Source organism: Aotus nancymaae, unplaced genomic scaffold, assembly GCF_030222135.1.
Source record: "Aotus nancymaae isolate 86718 unplaced genomic scaffold, 86718_ANA_hifiasm-v0.15.2.pri h1tg000087l, whole genome shotgun sequence".
Classification (NCBI taxonomy): Eukaryota; Metazoa; Chordata; class Mammalia; order Primates; family Aotidae; genus Aotus; species Aotus nancymaae.
Window position 1 is genome coordinate 518473 of NW_026988502.1, and position 18106 is coordinate 536578.

Consider the following 18106-nt stretch of genomic DNA (forward strand, 5'->3'; position numbering starts at 1 on the left):
ACAGGCCCCATGTCCAGGGATCCACGTCACACGAGGACACAGTGGGAGGACACGACCCATGTCCACGGGTTCACGTCACACCAGGACATAGAGGGAGGAAAGCTGGGCCCTGTGTCCACACGTCCACATCACACCAGGACACAGAGGGAGGACAGGCCCCGTGTCCAGGCGTGCACGTCAAACCAGGACATAGAAGGAGGACAGACCAGGTGTCCAGGGGTCTACATCACACCAGGACACAGAGGGAGAACAGGCCCCGTGTCCAGGGGTCCACATCACACCAGGACACCGAGGCAGGACAGGCCCCATATCCAGGGGTCCACATCACACCAAGACACAGAGGGAGGGCAGGCCCCATGTCCAGGGTTTCATGACACACCAGGATATAGAGGGAGGAACTTTGGTCCCTGTGTCCAGGGGCGAATGTCACACCAGGACTCAGAGGAAGGACAGGAACTGTGTCCAGGGTTCCACATCACACCAGGACACAGTGGGAGGACAGGACCCATGTCCAGGGGTCCACGTCACACGAGGAAATAGATGGAGGAAGGCAGCGCCCTGTGTCCACACATCCACATCACAGCAAGACACAGTGAGGACAGGACCCATATCCAGGGGTCCATGTCACACCGGGACATACGAGGAGGACAGGCCCTGTGTCCAGGGGTTCACATCACACCAGGACACAGAGGGAGGACAGGCCCTGTGTCCAGGGGTGATTGTTAAACCAGGAGACAGAGGAAGGAGAGGCCTCGTGTACAGGGGTACACATCACACTAGTACACAGAGGCAGTACAGGCCCCGTGTCCAAGGATCCACCTCACACCAGGACACAGAGGGAGGACAGGCCCCATGTCCAGGGGTCCACATCACACCAGGACACAGAGGGAAGACAGACCAGGTGTTCACGGGTCCACATCACACCAGGGCATAGAGGGAGGAAGGGTGGGCCCTCTGTCCACATGTCCACATCACACCAGGACACAGAGGGATGAGAGGCCCCATGTCCTGGGGTCCACGTCACAGCAGGACACGGAGGGAGGACAGGCCCCATGTCCAGGGATCCACATCACACCAAGACACAGAGGGAGGGCAGGCCCTATGTCCACAGGTTCACGTCACACCAGGATATAGAGGGAGGAAGTCTGGCCCCTGTTTCCACACGTCCACACCACACCGGGACACAGAGGGAGGACAGGCCCTGGGTCCTGGTGTGAATCTCACACTAGGACACAGAGGAAGGACAGGACCTGTGTCCAGGGTCCCACATCACACCAGGACACAGTGGGAGGACAGGCCCTGGGTCCAGGTGTGAATCTCACAGCATGACACAGTGGGAGGACAGGCCCCACTTCAAGAGTTCCACACCCACCTGACGAACGCGATGAAACCTCGTCTCTACTAAAAATGAAAAAAACAAAACAAAACAAAACAAAACAAAAAAACTGGCCCGGCATGGTATTTGGTGCCTGTGGTCCCAGCTACTCAGGAGGCTGAGGAAGGAGAGTCGTTTGCACCTGGGAGGCGGAGGGTGCAGTGAGCCCAGATCACACCACTGCACTCCAGCCTGGGTGACAGAGGAAGACTCGGTCTCAAAAAGTCAATTTGTGGCCGGGTGCAGTGGCTCACACCTGTAATCCCAGCACTTTAGGAGGCTGAGGCAGGTGGGTCACAAGGTCAGGAGGTCAAGACCAGCGTGGCCAAAATGATGAAAGCTCGTCTCTACTAAAAATACAAAAAACTAGTCAGGCCCAGTGGCAGGTGCCCGTAATCCCAGTTACTGTGGAGGCTGAGGCAGGAGAATCGCTTGAATCTGGGAGGCAGAGGTTGCGGTGAGCCGAGATTGCGCCACTGCACTCCAGCCTGGGTGACAGAGGGAAACACCATCTCAAAAATATATATATATAATTAAATAAATAAATAAAAAATTTAAAAATTTTAAACCTTTTTACAAGGGGGTTGGGGGAACACATGTAGCCAGGAACAGACCTGTGGGGAAGCCGGGGCACCCTCTCTGGGTGCCTTCAGGACGCGGTGACCGTGGCCTGCAGCCTGCAGAGCGGGAGCTGGTCAGCTCACATCTCAGCCCTTCTGAGGCTGCTGTCTGGGCTCCCGGGTGCCTGCAACCCCGGTAAAATAACACAGACCCTGACGGGGGTGCTCATGGAGCCAGGAAGATGCTGCTCACATATCCCTTTTGGCCACGCCGGGCCATTTTTCCTTTTTGTTTTTAATTTTATTTTAAGTTCTGGGATACATGTGCACATCTTGCAGGATTGTTACAGAGGTATACACATGGCGTGGTACCTCCTAATGCTATCCCTCCCCAATCCCCCCACTCCCTGTTATCCCTCCACTAACCCCCTGTTTTGTTGTATTTTGAGATGGAGTCTCGCTCTGTCACCCAAGCTGGAGTGCAGTGGCACAATCTCAGCTCACTGCAACCTCTGCCTCCCGGGTTCAAGCCATTCTCCTGCCTCAGCCTCCCAAGTAGCTAGGACTACAGGCACTCGCCACCACGCCAGACCAATTGTTGTATTTTTAGTAGAGGCAGAGTTTCACCACGTTGGCCAGGCTGGTCTCGAACTCCTGACTTCAGGTGATCCACCTGCCTCAGCCTCCCAAAGTGCTGGGATGACAGGCGTGACCCACTGCGCCCAGCCTAATTTTTTGTTGATTTTTCTTGAGACGGAGTCTCACTCTGTCGCCCAGGCTGGAGTGCAGCGGCACAATCTCAGCTCACTGCAACCTCTGCCTCCCAGGTTCAAGCAATTCTCCTGCCTCAGCCTCCCAAGTAGCTGGGATTACAGGCGCCCGCCACCAAGCCCGGCTAATTTTTGTATTTTTAGAGACAGGGTTTCACCGTATTGACCAGGCTGGTCTCGAACTCCTGACCTTGTGATCTGCCGGCCTCGGCCTCCCAAAGTGCTGGGATTACAGGTGTGAGCCCCCACGTCCGGCTCTGCTATGCAGATTTCTAAACCCATCACAGGAAGCAGTTCTCACTAGGAGCCACCCCCACCTCCACCTCGGCCTGCAGGAGAGCCGGGAGCTGCTGTTGTTCCAAACTCCACCTGCTGCAGGGATCACGGCAGCAGCCACACCCGGGGGTACCAGGTAAGCAAATTCAGGGTGAGGGTGAGGATCCCCCAGCCCTGGGAGAGACCTGTGGCCATCCTTCTCCCTCGTCACTCACCCCGCGGGGACACAGCATCTCCCCAAAGATGGTCTTGATGCAGGAGATCAGGTAGTCGTGCAGGTCCTCACTCAGCCCCTCGAAGTTCCTGCAGGCCAGGATGACCACCTCACAAGGGTGCCGCTCCAGCCACTCTGAGATCTCCGGGAGCGTGTCCTGCGGGGAGGGAGGGGCCGAGGCACAGTCCTTCATGAGTCCCACAGCTCGGGGAAGGCTGGGCTCCGTGGGTCACACCTGTCATTCCAGCGCTTTGGGAGGCCAAGGCGGGCGGATCACCTGAGGTCAGGAGTTCAAGACCAGCCTGGCCAACATGGCGAAACCCCGTCTATGCTAAAAACATACAAAAAAAATTAGCTGGGTGTGGTGGTGGGCGCCTGTAATCCCAGCTACTTGGGAGGCTGAGTCAAGAGAATTGCTTGAACCTGGGAGGTGGAGGCTGCAGCCAGCCATGTCGGCCAGGCACGTTGGCTCATAGCATAGCTGTAATCCCGGCACTTCAGGAGGCCGAGGGGGGACAGATCACCTAAGGTCAGGAGTTCAAGACCATCCTGGCCAACACGGCAAAACCTCTGTCTCTACTAAAAATACAAAAATTAGCCGGGCATGGTGGTATGCACCTGTAATCCCAGCTACTCAGCAGGCCGAGGCAGGAGAATTGCTTGAACCCACGAGGCGGAGGTTGCAGTGAGCCGAGATCAAGCCACTGCACTCCAGCTTGGGCAAAAGAGCAAAACTCTGTCTCAAAAAAGGAGAAAAGATGAGGCCAGAACAGTGGCAGTCCCAGTGCTTTGCGAGGAGGCTGAGGCCGATCCCAGAGAATTGGCTTCAGTCCAAGAGTTTGAAAAGAGCCTGGGCAACATGGCTACAAAAAAGAAGAATTAAAGAATTAGGTGTGGTGGTTCACACCTCTAGTCCAAGCTAGAGGTAGTTGGTAAGCTTAGACAGGTGGATCCTCCTGCAGACAGGAGGCTGCAGTGAGCCAACTCAGCCCGGCTCAGTGGCTCATGCCTGTCATCCCAGCACTTTGGGAGGCCCAGGCAGGCGAATCGCTTGAGGTCAGGAGTTCGAGACCAGCCTGGCCAACATGGTGAAACCCCGTCTCTACTGAAAATACAAAAATTAGCCGGGCGTGGTGGCTGGTGCCTGTAATCCCAGCTACTTGGGAGGCTGACGCAGGAGAATCTCTTGAAGTGGGAGGCGGAGGCTGCAGTGAGCCGAGATGGCGCCATTGCACCCCAGCCTGGCAAAAGAGAAAGACTGTCTCAAAAAAACAAAAAGTCCAGGAACCCTACCAAGCTCTGCGGGGGAAGGAGGAGGTGGGCAGGGCAGGAAGGGGCCAGCGTAGGGGGCAGAGCAAGTGGAGAAAGGGGGAGCTGGTCTGGGTGCTAGTGGTCACACCTACAATCCCAGCACTGTGGGAGGCCAAGGCGGGAGGACTGTGGGAGGCCAGAGGTGGGAGGACTGCATGAGCCCAGGAGCTCAAGACCCACCTGGGCAACATGAGAAGAGCCCATCTCTACAAAAACCTGGAAAACGAGCCCAGTGTGGTGGTGTGTGCCTGCAGTCCCAGCTACTCAGGAGGCTGAGGCAGGCAGGTTGCTTCAGCCCAGGAGGCTGAGGCTGCAGTGAGCTACCATTACACCACCCTATGCCAGCCTGGGTGACAGAGCAAGACCCTGTCTCAAAAAAAGCAAGCATGTGGATGTGTGCACATGTGTGCATGTACGTGTGTGTGCATGAATATGTGTGTGTCTGTGTGGGTGTCTTTGCACATTTTTTTTTTGAGATGGAGTCCCGCTCTGTCGCCAAGGCTCGAGTGCAATGGCGCCATCTCCACTCACTGCAACCTCCCCCCGCCAGGTTCAAACTATTCTCCTGCCTCAGCCTCCCAAGTAGCTGGGACTACAGGTGCGCGCCACACCACCCGGCTAATTTTTGTATTTTCAGTAGAGACGGGGTTTCGCCATGTTGGCCAGGCTGGTCTTCAACTCCCACCCTGGGGTGATCCACCTGCCTCAGCCTCCCACAGTGCTGGGATCACAGGTGTGAGCCTCAGCTCCTGGTCTCTCTGCCCGATTCTGTGTGCACATGTGTGTCTGTCTTCATGCGTGTGTCTCTGCACACACACCTGTCTATATGCACGTGTGTGTGTGTGCAGGCATGTCTGTGTTTCTGCACAAATGTCCACTTGTCTGTGCACACCTCGACCGGAAGCCACTTCACAGGCAGACTTGTGATGTCTGGAAACTCCAGGGAATGAGTCAGATACAGCAGGTGCAGAGTAAGTGAGGGGGATGGTGTGGGACAATGCCTTTGCACCGAGGCCTCTGGGTGCCTGCCATGGTGTCACAGGGAGCCACAGGCAGGCCTTAGGACAGTGACTTCTCACGTTCAGATTTTAGAAGCCCCTCTGGCATCCAGGAACAGAACACATTGAAAAAAGCCTGGACTGGGGTCAGGGAGATAACTGACTCCGTTGTGCAAAAGACCAAGAGGGCTGGACACGGACGCTCACGCCTGTCATCCTGGCACTTTGGGAGGCCGAGGCGGGCAGATCCCCTGAGCTTAGCAGTTTGAGACCAGCTGGGTCAAGCTGGAGAAACCCCATCTCTATTAAAAATACAAAAGTTAGCTGGGCATGATGGCGGGCACCTGTAATCCCAGCTACTCGGGAGGCTGAGGCGGAAGAATCGCTTGAACCCGGGAGGCGGAGGTTGCAGTGAGCCGAGATGGTGCAACTGCTTTCCAGCCTGGGCAACAGAGCAAGACTCCGTCTCAAAAAAAAAAGTGCAGACAGCCTGACAAAGCCCGGGGGACGAGAGGTAGCCAAAGTAACTGGTGAAAAATGCAGGAGAAACCCAAGCAAGCTCAGAAACGCACACTGGTGCAGAAGTCCCCGTAAGCCAGGTACAGTGGCTCACGCCTATAATCCTAGGACTTTGGGAGGCCAAGGTGGATGGATCACGAGGTCAGGAGATCAAGACCATCCTGGCTAATACCGTAAAAACCCATCTCTACTAAAAATACAAAAAATTAGCCCGGCGTGGTGGTGCATGCTTATAATCCCAGCTACTCCAGAGGCTGAGGCAGGAGAATTGCTTGAAGAGGAAGGAAGACGTTGCAGTGAGCTGAGATTGCGCCACTGTACTGCAGCCTGGGCGACAGAGCAAGACTCTGTCTCAAAAAAGTAGAAGGAAAACAAAAAGAAATGAAGAAATTCACATCGGTCAAGAACCCCCCGAATGCCAGGTGTGGTGGCTCACGCCTGTAATCCCAGCATTTTGAGAGGCTGAGGCAGGCGGATCACCTGAGGTCAAGAGTTCGAGACCAGCCTGGCCAACCTGGTGAAACCCCATCTCTACTAAAAATATGAAAATTAGCCAGGTGTGGTGGTGGGTGCCTGTAATCCCGGGTACTTGGGAGGGTGAAGCAGGAGAATCGTTTGAACCTGGTGGGCGGAGGATGTAGTGAGCCGAGATTGAGCCACTGCACTCCAGCCTGGGTGACAGAGCGACACTCCATCCCCAAAAGAAAAAAATGTAAGTGCTCCTAACAGATCAGCAGACGTCAGCAACTCCTGGTCTCTTGTCTGGCCCTGAAGCTGACATCGTCATCCCACTAAAGGTCAGGAACCTCCTGTCCCCATGGCAGTCTGGTTCCCCATGGGAGGCCGGTCACCTCCTGAGCGCTCCCCGGGCATCCCCCCAGCCTGGTCGTACCTCCACCAGTGCCATGGTGTATACCATGTGAACAAACTGCAGGTTCTTCTCAGAGCCGTCCAGCATGAGGGCAATCTGCAAGTCTAAGTATCGCACGCCAGCATCCAGCTGCTTCGTGATGTCCAGCACCTGTGGGCAGAGGGGCTGTCACATGTTGCACAGGCTGGTTTCTTTTATTTTCTTCAGATGGAGTCTGGCTCTCTCATCCAGGCTGGATTGCAGTGGCATGATCTCGGCTCCATGCAACCTCCACCCTCCAGGTTCAAGCGATTCTCCTGCCTCACCCTCCCGAGTAGCTGGGATTACAGGCACCTGCCACCACGCCTGGCTAATTTTTCTATTTTTAATAGAGACGGGGTTTCGCCGTGTTGGTCAGGCTGGTCTCGAACTTCTGACCTCAAGTGATCCACCTGCCTCGGCCTCCCAAAGTACTGGGATTACAGACATGAACCTCCATGTGTGGCTAGGAGTGGCAAAATTATTAACATAAAAAGGTGAAAGAGGGGCTGGGTGCGACGGCTCAGGCCTGTAATCCCAGCACTTTGGGAGGCCGAGGTGGGTGGATCACGAGGTCAGAAGTTCAAGACCAGCCTGGCCAACATGAAGAAACCCCGTCTCTACAAAAATACAAAAAACAACCACGTGTGGTGGTGGATGCCTGTAATTCCAGATACTCGGGAGGCTGAGGCAGGAGAATCACTTGAACCCAGGAGGCGGAGGTTGTAGCGAGCAATGGCACTCCAGCCTACAGACAGAGAGAGACTCCGTCTCCAAAAGAAACAAAAAAGTTGAAAAAGTGTCGTGCTATATCCTCTACACAAAATATTAATTTAAAAAGCCAAAACAGGCCGGGTACCATGACTCACGCCTGTAATCCCAGCACTTTGGGAGGCCGAGGTTGGAGGATCACCTGAGGTCAGGAGTTCGAGACCAGCCTGGGCAACATAGCAAAACTCCGTCTGTATAAAAAAAAAAAAATTTTAAATTAAAGAAAGGTAGCCAGGCATGATGGCACATGCCCATAATCCCAGCTACTCAGGAGGCTGAGGCAGGAGGATCGTGTCAACTGGGAAGGTGGAGGCTGCAGTGAGCTCTGATCGCACCATGCACTCCAGCCTGGATGACAGAACAAGGTCATATTCCCAAGAAAATAAATGCAGGCTGGGTGCAGTGGCTCACATCTGTAATCCTGGCACTTTGGGAGGACGAGGCGGGTGGATCACATGAGGTCAGGAGTTCAAAATCAGCCTTGTCAACATGCTAAAACCCAATCTATACTAAAAATACCAAAAGAATGCTAGGTGGGCATGGTGGTGGGCACCTGTAGTCCCAGCTACTCAGGAGGCTGACATAGGAGAGAACCACTTGAACCTGGGAGGCGGAGGTTACAGTGAGCTGAGATCGTGCCATTGCACTCCCGCCTGGGGAACGGAGCAATATTCCATCTCAGAAGAAAAATAAATAAACAAATAAAAATGCAAGAAAGAAAAGAGGCCAGGTGCTGTGGCTCATGTCTGTAATCCCAGGACCTTTGGGAGGCTGAGGTTGGTGGATCATGAGGTCAGGATTTCGAGACCAGCCTGGGCAAGATGGTGAAACTCTGTCTCTACTAAAAAATACAAAAATCAGCCGGGTGTGGTGGTGCACGCCTGCAATCCAGGCTACTTGGGAGGCTGAGGCACATAACTGCTTGAACCCAGGAGGCGGAGGTTGCACTGAGCTGAGATCGAGCCACTACACTCCAGCCTGGGCCACAGAGCGAAATTCCATCTCGAAAACAACTTAACATAATACAACGTAGCAACATGATGACCCACTCTTCTTCCTTTGGGGAGGGGGCTCTGGGTGGGCAGAGGTTCTGTGTTTAATCCTGTCTCCCTGCAAATGTGCAGCCACACTCTGCCTCCGGAGCTCCTGGGGACTCACTGAGACCTTACCTGAGTGACGGAGCATTTCGGCATCACGGGCTGCAGACCCTACCTGGGTAATGACAATATCAGCAACACTCACACCCTACCTGGGAGAGGGACCATGTCAGCATCACTGACACCCTACCTGGAAGAGAGACCATGACAGCATGACTCACACCCTACCTGGGAGAGGGACCATGTCAGCATCACTCAGTCCCGACCTGGGACAGGGAGCATCACAGCATCACTAACACCCTACCTGGGACAGGGACCATGTCAGCATGACTCACACCCGACCTGGGAGATGGACCATGTCAGCATCACTCAGTCCCGACCTGGGACAGGGAGCATCACAGCATCCCTAACACCCTACCTGGGAGTGGGACCATGTCAGCACGACTCACACCCTACCTGGAAGAGGGACCACGTCAGCATCACTCACATCCTACGCATATCAGCGTCACTAACACCCTTCGTGGGAGAGTGAGCATCTCAGCATCACTCAGTCCACACTTGGGACAGAAACCATGTCAGCGTCACTCACACCCTACCTGGGAGAAGGACCATGTCAGTATCACTGACACCCTACCTGGGACAGGGAGCATCTCAGCACCACTGACACCCTACCTGGGGCAGGGAGCATCTCAGCATCACTCACACCCTACCTGTGAGAGGGAGCATCTCAGTATTACTGGCACCCTACCTGGGAGAGGAACCATGTCAGCATCACTCAGTCCCTACCTGGGACAGGGAACACCTCAGTATCAGTGACACCCTACATGGGAGAGGGACCATGTCAGCATCACTGACACCCTACCTGGGAGAGGGACCATGTCAGCATCACTGACACCCTATGTGGGACAGGGAGCATCTAAGAATCACTGACACACTACCTGGGACAGGGAGAATCTTAGCATCACTGACACCCTACGTGGGACAGGGAGCATCTCAGCATCACTGACACCCTACCTGGGACAAGGAGCATCTCAATATCACTCACACCCTACCTGGGACAGGGACCATCTCAGCATTACTCACACCCTACCTGGGAGAGGGACTGTGGCAGCATCACTCAGTCCCTTCTTGGGACAGGGAGTATCTCAATATCACTCACACCCTACCTGGGAGACGGACTATGTCAGCATCACAGAGTCCCGACCTGGGTCAGGGAGCATCTCAGCATCACTGACACCCTACCTGGGACAGGGAGCATCTCAGCATCACTGACACACTACCTGGGACAGGGAGAATCTCAGCATCGCTGACACACTACCTGGGACAGGGAGAATCTCAGCATCAAGGACACCCTACCTGGGACAAGGAGCATCTCAATATCACTCACACCCTACCTGGGACAGGGACCATCTCAGCATTACTCACACCCTACCTGGGAGAGGGACTGTGGCAGCATCACTCAGTCCTTTCCTGGGACAGGGAGTATCTCAATATCACTCACACCCTACCTGGGAGAGGCACTATGTCAGCATCACTCACTCCCTACCTGGCTCAGGGAGCATCTCAGCATCACTGACATCCTACCTGGGACAGGGAGCATCTCAGCATCACTGACACCCTACGTGGGACAGGGAGCATCTCAGCATCACTGACACCCTACCTGGGACATGGATCATATCAGCATCACTGACACCCTACCTGGGAGAGGGAGCATCTCAGCATCACTCACACCCTACCTGGGACAGGGACTGTGTCAGCATCACTCAGTCCCTACCTGGATCAGGGAGCATCTCAGCATCACTGACATCCTACCTGGGTCAGGGAGCATCTCAGCATCACTGACACCCTACCTGTGACAGGGAGCATCTAAGCATCACTGACACTCTACGTGGGGCAGGGATCATATCAGCATCACTTACACCCTACCTGGGAGAGGGAGCAACTCAGCATCACTCACATCCTACCTGGGAGAGGGACTGTGTCAGCATCACTCATACCCTATCTGGGAGAGGGGCCATGTCAGCATCACTCAGTCCCTACCTGGGAAAGGGAGTACATCAGCATCATGGGGTGCAGAGCCTACCTGGGTGACGGACCATTTCAGCACCACGGTGCACGTGATGCAGGGGAACGCCTTGTTGAGCAGCTGCAGCAGCCGGGACTCCTCCTGGGAAATGGGTGACTTCTTGTTGAGTCAGTACGTCATGGTGTCGTAGCTCCCTGCGGGCAGAGCACACGCAGGCACGTCACCCATCGGCCCCATCCCCGCCACCCGCTGTGCATCCCTCAGCATCACGTTTACAGCTCAGGCACAGGCATGGCGGGGCTGGGTGGATGCTGTCCCCAGAAACTCACGTCCACTGGAACCTCAGGACAAGACCTGTATGGAAACAGGGTCTCCTGGGATGTCATTAAGTTCAAGTGAGGTCATGCTTGAGTAGGGCACGTCACAAATCCAGAGACAGACAGCCTGGGCGCGGTGGCTCACACCTGTAATCCCAGCACTCTGGGAGACCGAGGCAGGTGGATCACAAGGTCGAGAGATTGAGACCATCCTGACCAACATGGTGAAACCCCGTCTCTATTAAAAGTACAAAAATTCGCTGGACGTGGTGGCGGGTGCCTGCAGTCCCAGCTACTCAGGGGGCTGAGGCAGGAGAATCACTTGAACCCAGGACGGGGTGGTCGCGGGGAGCTGAGATCGCACCATTGCACTGCAACCTGGGTGACAGAGCAAAACTCTGTCTCAAAAAAAAAAAAAAAACAGGAGGAAACAGAGACACAGAGAAGATCTCATGAAGATGGACGCAGAGCTGGAGTGATGGGGCCACGAGCCCAGGACACCTGGAGCCCCCAGGAGCTGTGAGAGGAGGGGAGCAGCCTCCCACCAGAGCCTCAGGAGGGGGTGTGGTCCTGCCCACAACTTGATGTCAGACTCCTGTATCCAGAGGTGGGAGAGAGTAAATTTCGGTCGTTTGTGGCCTCATAATGTGTGGTCACTGGTTACGGTGGCCGCAGGAAACACAGACCTTTAGGGGGACCTTTGTGCAGTCTGACCAAGGGCTGGGCACCTCCATTTCCTGCCTGTGAAACATAGGTGTTATTTCTTAAATATATATACACATTTAAATACATATAAACGTATGTTAAATATATGTATATAAATATATTTGAATATATGTATACGTAACATAAATATATATGAATACATGTACATATAACATACAAATATATGTACGTGAATGTGGGAACATATATACATATAATATGTAAACGTGTATATAAATATGCATGCTATCGGCATATAACATGCAAATATACATATAAACATATAAGATATATATAATTATATGTAAATAACATGTAAATATATATACATAAACACACCTATAAATATATACATATAAATATATACAAGTATATTCGCAGAGATAGAGTCTCACTATGTTGCCCAGGCTGGTCTCAAACTCCTGGGCTCAAGTGATCCTCCCGCCTCAGCCTCCCAAAGTGCGGGGATTAGAGGTGTGAGCCACCGCGCCGGGCCTGAATGTATTTTTAATTTCTGACCCTCAATGCCTATGGTTAAAGCCCCCAGCGTAAACATTGCACAGATGGACCACACCTTCAGCTGTAGGGAAAACGTGGAAACAGTCCAGGTGTCTGTTGACGGATGAGTAGATAAACAGTGTTGTCCCCTCGTGCTGTGGAACATTACTCAGCCATGAAAAAGGAACGAGGCTCTGACATAGGCTGCAACGTGGATGAACCTTGAGGATGTTAAGAAGCCAGATATGAAAGACCACATATCCTAAGATTACATTAACATAAAATGTGGAGAACAGAGAAATCCACAGTGACACAATGTGGATTTGTGGTTGACTGAGACTGGGGTGGCAATGCGAGAATAAGGAATTATTAGTTTGAGATGGAGTTTTGCTCTTGTTGACCAGGCTGGAGTGCAATGGGGCAATCTTGGCTCATCACAACCTCCGCCTCCCGGGTTGAAGTGATTCTCCTGCTTCAGTCTCCCGAGTAGCTGGGATTACAGGCATGGGCCACCACGCCTAGTTAATTTTGTGTTTTTAGTAGAGACGGGGTTTCTCCACGTTGATCAGGCTGGTCTCGAACTCCTGACCTCAGGTGACCCACCCGCCTCAGCCTCCCAAAGTGCTGGGATGACAGGCTGGGATCCACCATGCCTGGCTGCAGGTATGCCTTTATTAGCAGCGTGAGAACAGACCCACACAGTACACACGTGTATGTGTGTATATGCGTGGGCATGTGTGTATATGCATGTGTGGGCGTGTGCCTATGTGCACATGTGCATGTTTGTGCATACCTATGTGTGCCTGTGCATGCTATGTATTAAATGTGTGCATGTGTGCATGTGTACCTGTTTATGTGTGCCTGTGTGTATACATGTGTGCATGTGTACCTGTGTGGATATACATGTGAGTACATACATGTGTATACATATGTGCTCATTCGATGCACATGTACATGTGTGTGCTTGTGTACTTATGAGCATGTGTGCATACTTGTGTGTGTGCATATGTACATGAGCACAGGCATGCATATGTGCGTGTACTTGCATGCATGTGTTCGGATACTCATGCCTATGTGCATATGTGTATGTGTATATATATGTGTGCATATGAGCACACCTATCTGTGTGTATATACATGTGTATACATGTGTGCTCATGTGTGCATTCTTCTATGCACATGAGCCTGTGTCTGTGTGTGTGTATACGTGTGCAGGTACATATGTGCACATGTGCATGTGTGTGCATACCTGCGTGTGTGCGTGTATACATGTGAGTACCTGTGTGCACGTGTGTATGTGTGTGCACACCCATGCCTATGTGTGTATGTATATGCGCACGTGTGCACTGTGCATATATGTGTGTCCGCATCAGCGGGCTTTGTGGGATTTCCCTACACCCAGGATTGCTCCTACAGCTGGCACCTCCACTGGGGAACACAGGGGCAATAGCCCCTGCCCCTCCCACCCTCACCTGGGATGGAGAGGTGGTGGAGGGGCACATCCCAGCGCTGGGGACACAGCGCCGACATCCAGTCCTCATTCGCATTTCTGCAGCGCAGGCCTGAGAAGCTGCTGGAAGCACTCGCCTGACCGACCATCAGAGGTGAACCCTGGGAAGCAACCTGAGGAAGAAGAAGAGGAAAAGAGGTTTTCCGTGGTGAAATTTGTGCTGTTGGCAGGCACAGTGGCTCCTGTCTGTCATCCTAGCACTTTGGGAGGCCGAGGCGGGCGGATCACGAAGCTAGGAGTTCAAGACCAGCCTGGCCAACATGTTGAAACCCCATCTCTACTAAAAAATGCAAAAATTAGCTAAGTTCCTGCAGAAAGGGTACTCCCACTAGCCGTCGTGGCACGAAGAGTACAATGAACAAAGGAAAACATACACATTTCTCCCTGACACATTTGGGGTCGTCCTTACTGCTGTGTCTCATCTCCGTTGGCTGGAGCCAGACCTCACCATCTAAACTAAAACCCGACTGGCTGATAACTTAAGACTTTTCTAAACAGGTGAAAGCCATGCAGAGCAGGGACATGCCTGTGAGCACGTCCAGCACAGCTATCTCCGTTAAAATACAAGGACATAGAATGTACTACGTGCCTGTGAGCACGGCATGTCTAACAGCTACTTAGGATAGGGCTTCTAGCAAAAAGGCAAGAAGGCTTTTGAAGGAAGTGTTTAAAATGATTATTCCTAACATTTATGGATCTTTCCTAAACAAGAAACAAAACTTTGAGGAGGAATTCTTTTTTCCTTCCCACAGTTTAATTTGCAGGGCCCCGGTTGCAGAACCCAACAGTGTAGCAGAAGAGTTCTCTTTCCTTCCATGCATATGGAACTGAAAGAGAGAGAGAGGAGAGAGAGGGAGAGAGGGGAGAGAGAAAGAGAGAGAGAGAGAGACAGACAGACAGAGAGAGAGAGAGAGAGAGAGAGAAACAGGAGGTCCAGAGCCACCCAGGGCAACCCCCACCCCAACAAGGAGTTCACAAAGCCTCTTTCCTGGGGTGACTGCAGCATGTCTCTTGCCTTCTGGGGAGCCCCCACCCTGAGATCATACATTAAACCCTCCAGCCTAGGACAGTGAAAAGGTCCCCACAGGTGATTCCGTGGGGTCTCCCAGCTGTGGGGTCTACCAGGCACGGGGGCCTAAATTCTGGGTGTGTCAGAGCCACGTAACGCACTGCCTGGGGGGGCCCAGGTCCTGCACCTCCCAGCCTGGCCCCCACAGGGGCTCCGCCTCCATCTGTTGGGGTATCGAGCCCTGGTGTGGGAAATCTCTCTGATGAAGGTTCCCAGGCTTATAAAACAAGGAAACAAGGCCAGGCACGGTGCCTCACACCTGTAATCCCAGCACTCTGCAAGGCCGAGGCGGGCGGATCACGAGGTCAAGAGATCGAGACCAGCCTGGCCAACATGGTGAAACCCCGTCTCTAGTGAAAATACAAAAAACTTAGCTGGGCCTGGTGGTGAGCACCTGTTTTCCCAGCTACTCAGGAGGCTGAGGCAGAATTGCTTGAACCCGGGAGGCGGAAGTTTCAGTGAGCCAAGGTCACACCACTGTACTCCAGCCTGGCGCCTGGTGATGGAGTGAGACTCTGTCTCAAAAAAAAAAAAAAAAAAAACATGGAAAACACGTTTTTGTGTTTTGTTCTGGTTTGAGATGACGTCTCGCTGTGTTGCCCAGGCTGGAGTGCAGTGGCACGATCTTGGGTTCCAGCGATCCTCCTGCCTCAGCCTCCCAAGTAGCTGGGATTACAGGTGCACACCACCACACCAGGCTGTATTTTTTTTTTGTATTTTTAGTAGAAACGAGGTTTTGCACCATGTTGGCCAGGCTGGTCTTGAACTCGTGACCTCAGGTGATCTACCCACCTCAGCATCCCAAAGTGCTGGGATGACAGGCGTGAGGCAGCGCACCTGGACAGGGTTTCTCGTTATCAGAATCCCCCTATGTCTCTGTAGCCAGGAGCTCTTTTCTTCTCCCCTCCTCCTTTCTGGCCTAATCAACTCTGCTCCTTAAAACCACTCCACCTGCGTCCCGGTCATTTCACCTAAACTTGCTCATGCTCTGACCAGCGCGTGGTATTCCTAAGCCAACAGCACCACCTAGTGGAAACAGAAATCCTCTTCATAACACACATCGCCAGTCCTCTGCCATCCCCTTCATTCCCATCTCATACCGTTAAACGGGAGGGTCTGGCCACGCCGTGGCTCATGCCTGTCATCCCAGCACCTTGGGAGGCCGTGGTGGGCGGATCACGAGGTCAACAGTTTGACACCAGCCTGGCCAACATGGTGAAACCCCGTCTCTACTAAAAGTAGGAAAATTAGCCAGGCGTGGTGGCGGGCACCTGTAGACCCTGCTACTCGGGAGGCTGAGGCAGGAGAATGCCTTGAACCAGGGAGATGGAGGTTGCAGTGAGCCGAGATTGCACCACTGCACTCCAGCCTGGGGGACAGAGTGAGATTCTGTCTCAAAATAAAATAAAAAGTGTTACAGCTCTTTTAGAATTTGTCTAGCAGCCTTTCCGTTTTTTTGCCGGAAAGCCCCTAAAAAATTTATTTAAAAAAAAATAATAAAATAAAAAAATAAAATTAAATAAGGCCAGGCATGGTAGCGCACACCTGTAAACCCAGCATTTTGTGATGCCGAGGTAGGCAGATCACCTGAGGTCGGGAGTTCAAGACCGACCTAACCAACATGGAGAAACCCGTCCCTATAAAATAAAATAAAATAAAATTAAATTAAAATAAATCAGGCTCTAAGCTACTTCTCTGATGGGAGAGCTCTGCTTTCAACAGTTAGGAGGAAGATGGCTTCTGTAGCCACATTTGAGTCTGGATATTGTCCCATCAGCAGGAAAATTGCCATTCTGTTCCTACTTTTTTTTTTCTTTCTTTCTTTCTTTCTTTTAGAGATGCAGTCTTGCTCTGTTGCCCAGGCTGGAGTGCAGTGGTGCAATCTCAGCTCACTGCAACCTCTGCCTTCAGGTTCAGGCGATTCTCCTGCCTCAGCTTCCCAAGTAGCTAGGATTACAGGCACACGCAACCACGCCCAGCTAATTTTTGTATGTTTGGTAGAAAGAGCTTTCACCATGTTGGCCAGGCTGGTCTTCAACTTCCGACATCAGGTGATCCACCCATCTTGGCCTCCCATTGTGTTGGGATTACAGGCGTGAGCCACTGTGCTTGGTATTATGTAAGATTTTTAAGGACTAAATTAGCCTGTTGACAGTTTCAGATCTGAGGAATGTTCCAGATGGACCTGGGGTCTCCTCTCAGAAATGGGACCCAGAGGGGCAGGGCATAGTGGCTCACGCCTGTAATCCCAGCACTTTCAGAGGCCAAGGCCTGAGGTTAGGAGTTCAAGACCAGCCTGGCCAACATGGTGAAACTTCATCTCTACTAAAACTACAAAATGTAGCCGGGCATCGTGGCACATGCCTGTGATCCCAGGTTCTTGGGAGGCTGAGGGAGGAGAATCATTTGAAGCCGGAAGGCGGAGGTTGCAGTGAGCTGAGATCACGTCACTGCATTCCAGCCTGGCTGACAGAGGGAGACCCTGTCTCCAAAAAAAAAAAAAAAAAAAAAAAAAAAACGAAATGGGATGTGGAGGAAGGGAAGCAGCCCCCATCTCCTAGAGAAGAGGCTCACCTCAGCAGACTTCAAACTGCAAACCCACCTTGGGCCCCAAACACAGGGGAGTTAGGAATTAGTGCTCTTAGCTGGGTGCAGGTGCTCACGCCTGTAATGCCAGCACTTTGGGAGGTCGAGGCGGGTGGATCACGAGGTCAAGATATGGAGACCGTCCCGGTCAACATGGTGAAACCCTGTCTCTACTAAAAATACAAAAAGAAAATTAGCTGGACATGGTGGCGCGTGCCTGTAATCCCAGCTACTCAGGAGGCTGAGGCAGGAGAATTGCCTGAACCCAGGAGGCAGAGGTTGCAGTGAGCCGAGATCGTGCCATTGCACTTCAGCCTGGGTAACAAGAGCGAAACTCCGTCCCAAGGAAAAAAAAAAAAAAAAGTTGCCTGAAGAGGTGCACACAGTCTGCGCTGCTGCCCTCCAGCTGGAAGGGATTCTCAGTTCTTTCCTATTGGCTGGAGCCCTTCACAGAATGTCCCCCACCCCTTCCAGTACCTGCTGCACTGCCCCTCCCCCTGGGGTCCTAAGTTCTAAACTGCTTTACTTTCAAATTTTACCGGACCTACCTGAACTCAGGAGAATCTGTTGAGGCAGGTCACTCTCTGGGTCCTGCTCTTGACTTTTCTCATCGTGG

The 18106-nt window shown here is 52.7% G+C and overlaps 1 non-coding gene and 1 pseudogene across 1 annotated transcript; one reads left to right on the forward strand and one right to left on the reverse strand.

Moving 5' to 3' along the window:
• Positions 1-1099: 1099 nt before the first annotated feature.
• LOC135271606 (PI-PLC X domain-containing protein 1-like) lies at positions 1100-18078 on the reverse strand (annotated as a pseudogene).
• On the forward strand, positions 16314-16376 carry LOC135271610 (U7 small nuclear RNA). Its single transcript, XR_010339728.1, has one exon. It is a non-coding gene; the product is annotated as a U7 small nuclear RNA (small nuclear RNA).
• Positions 18079-18106: the final 28 nt, after the last annotated feature.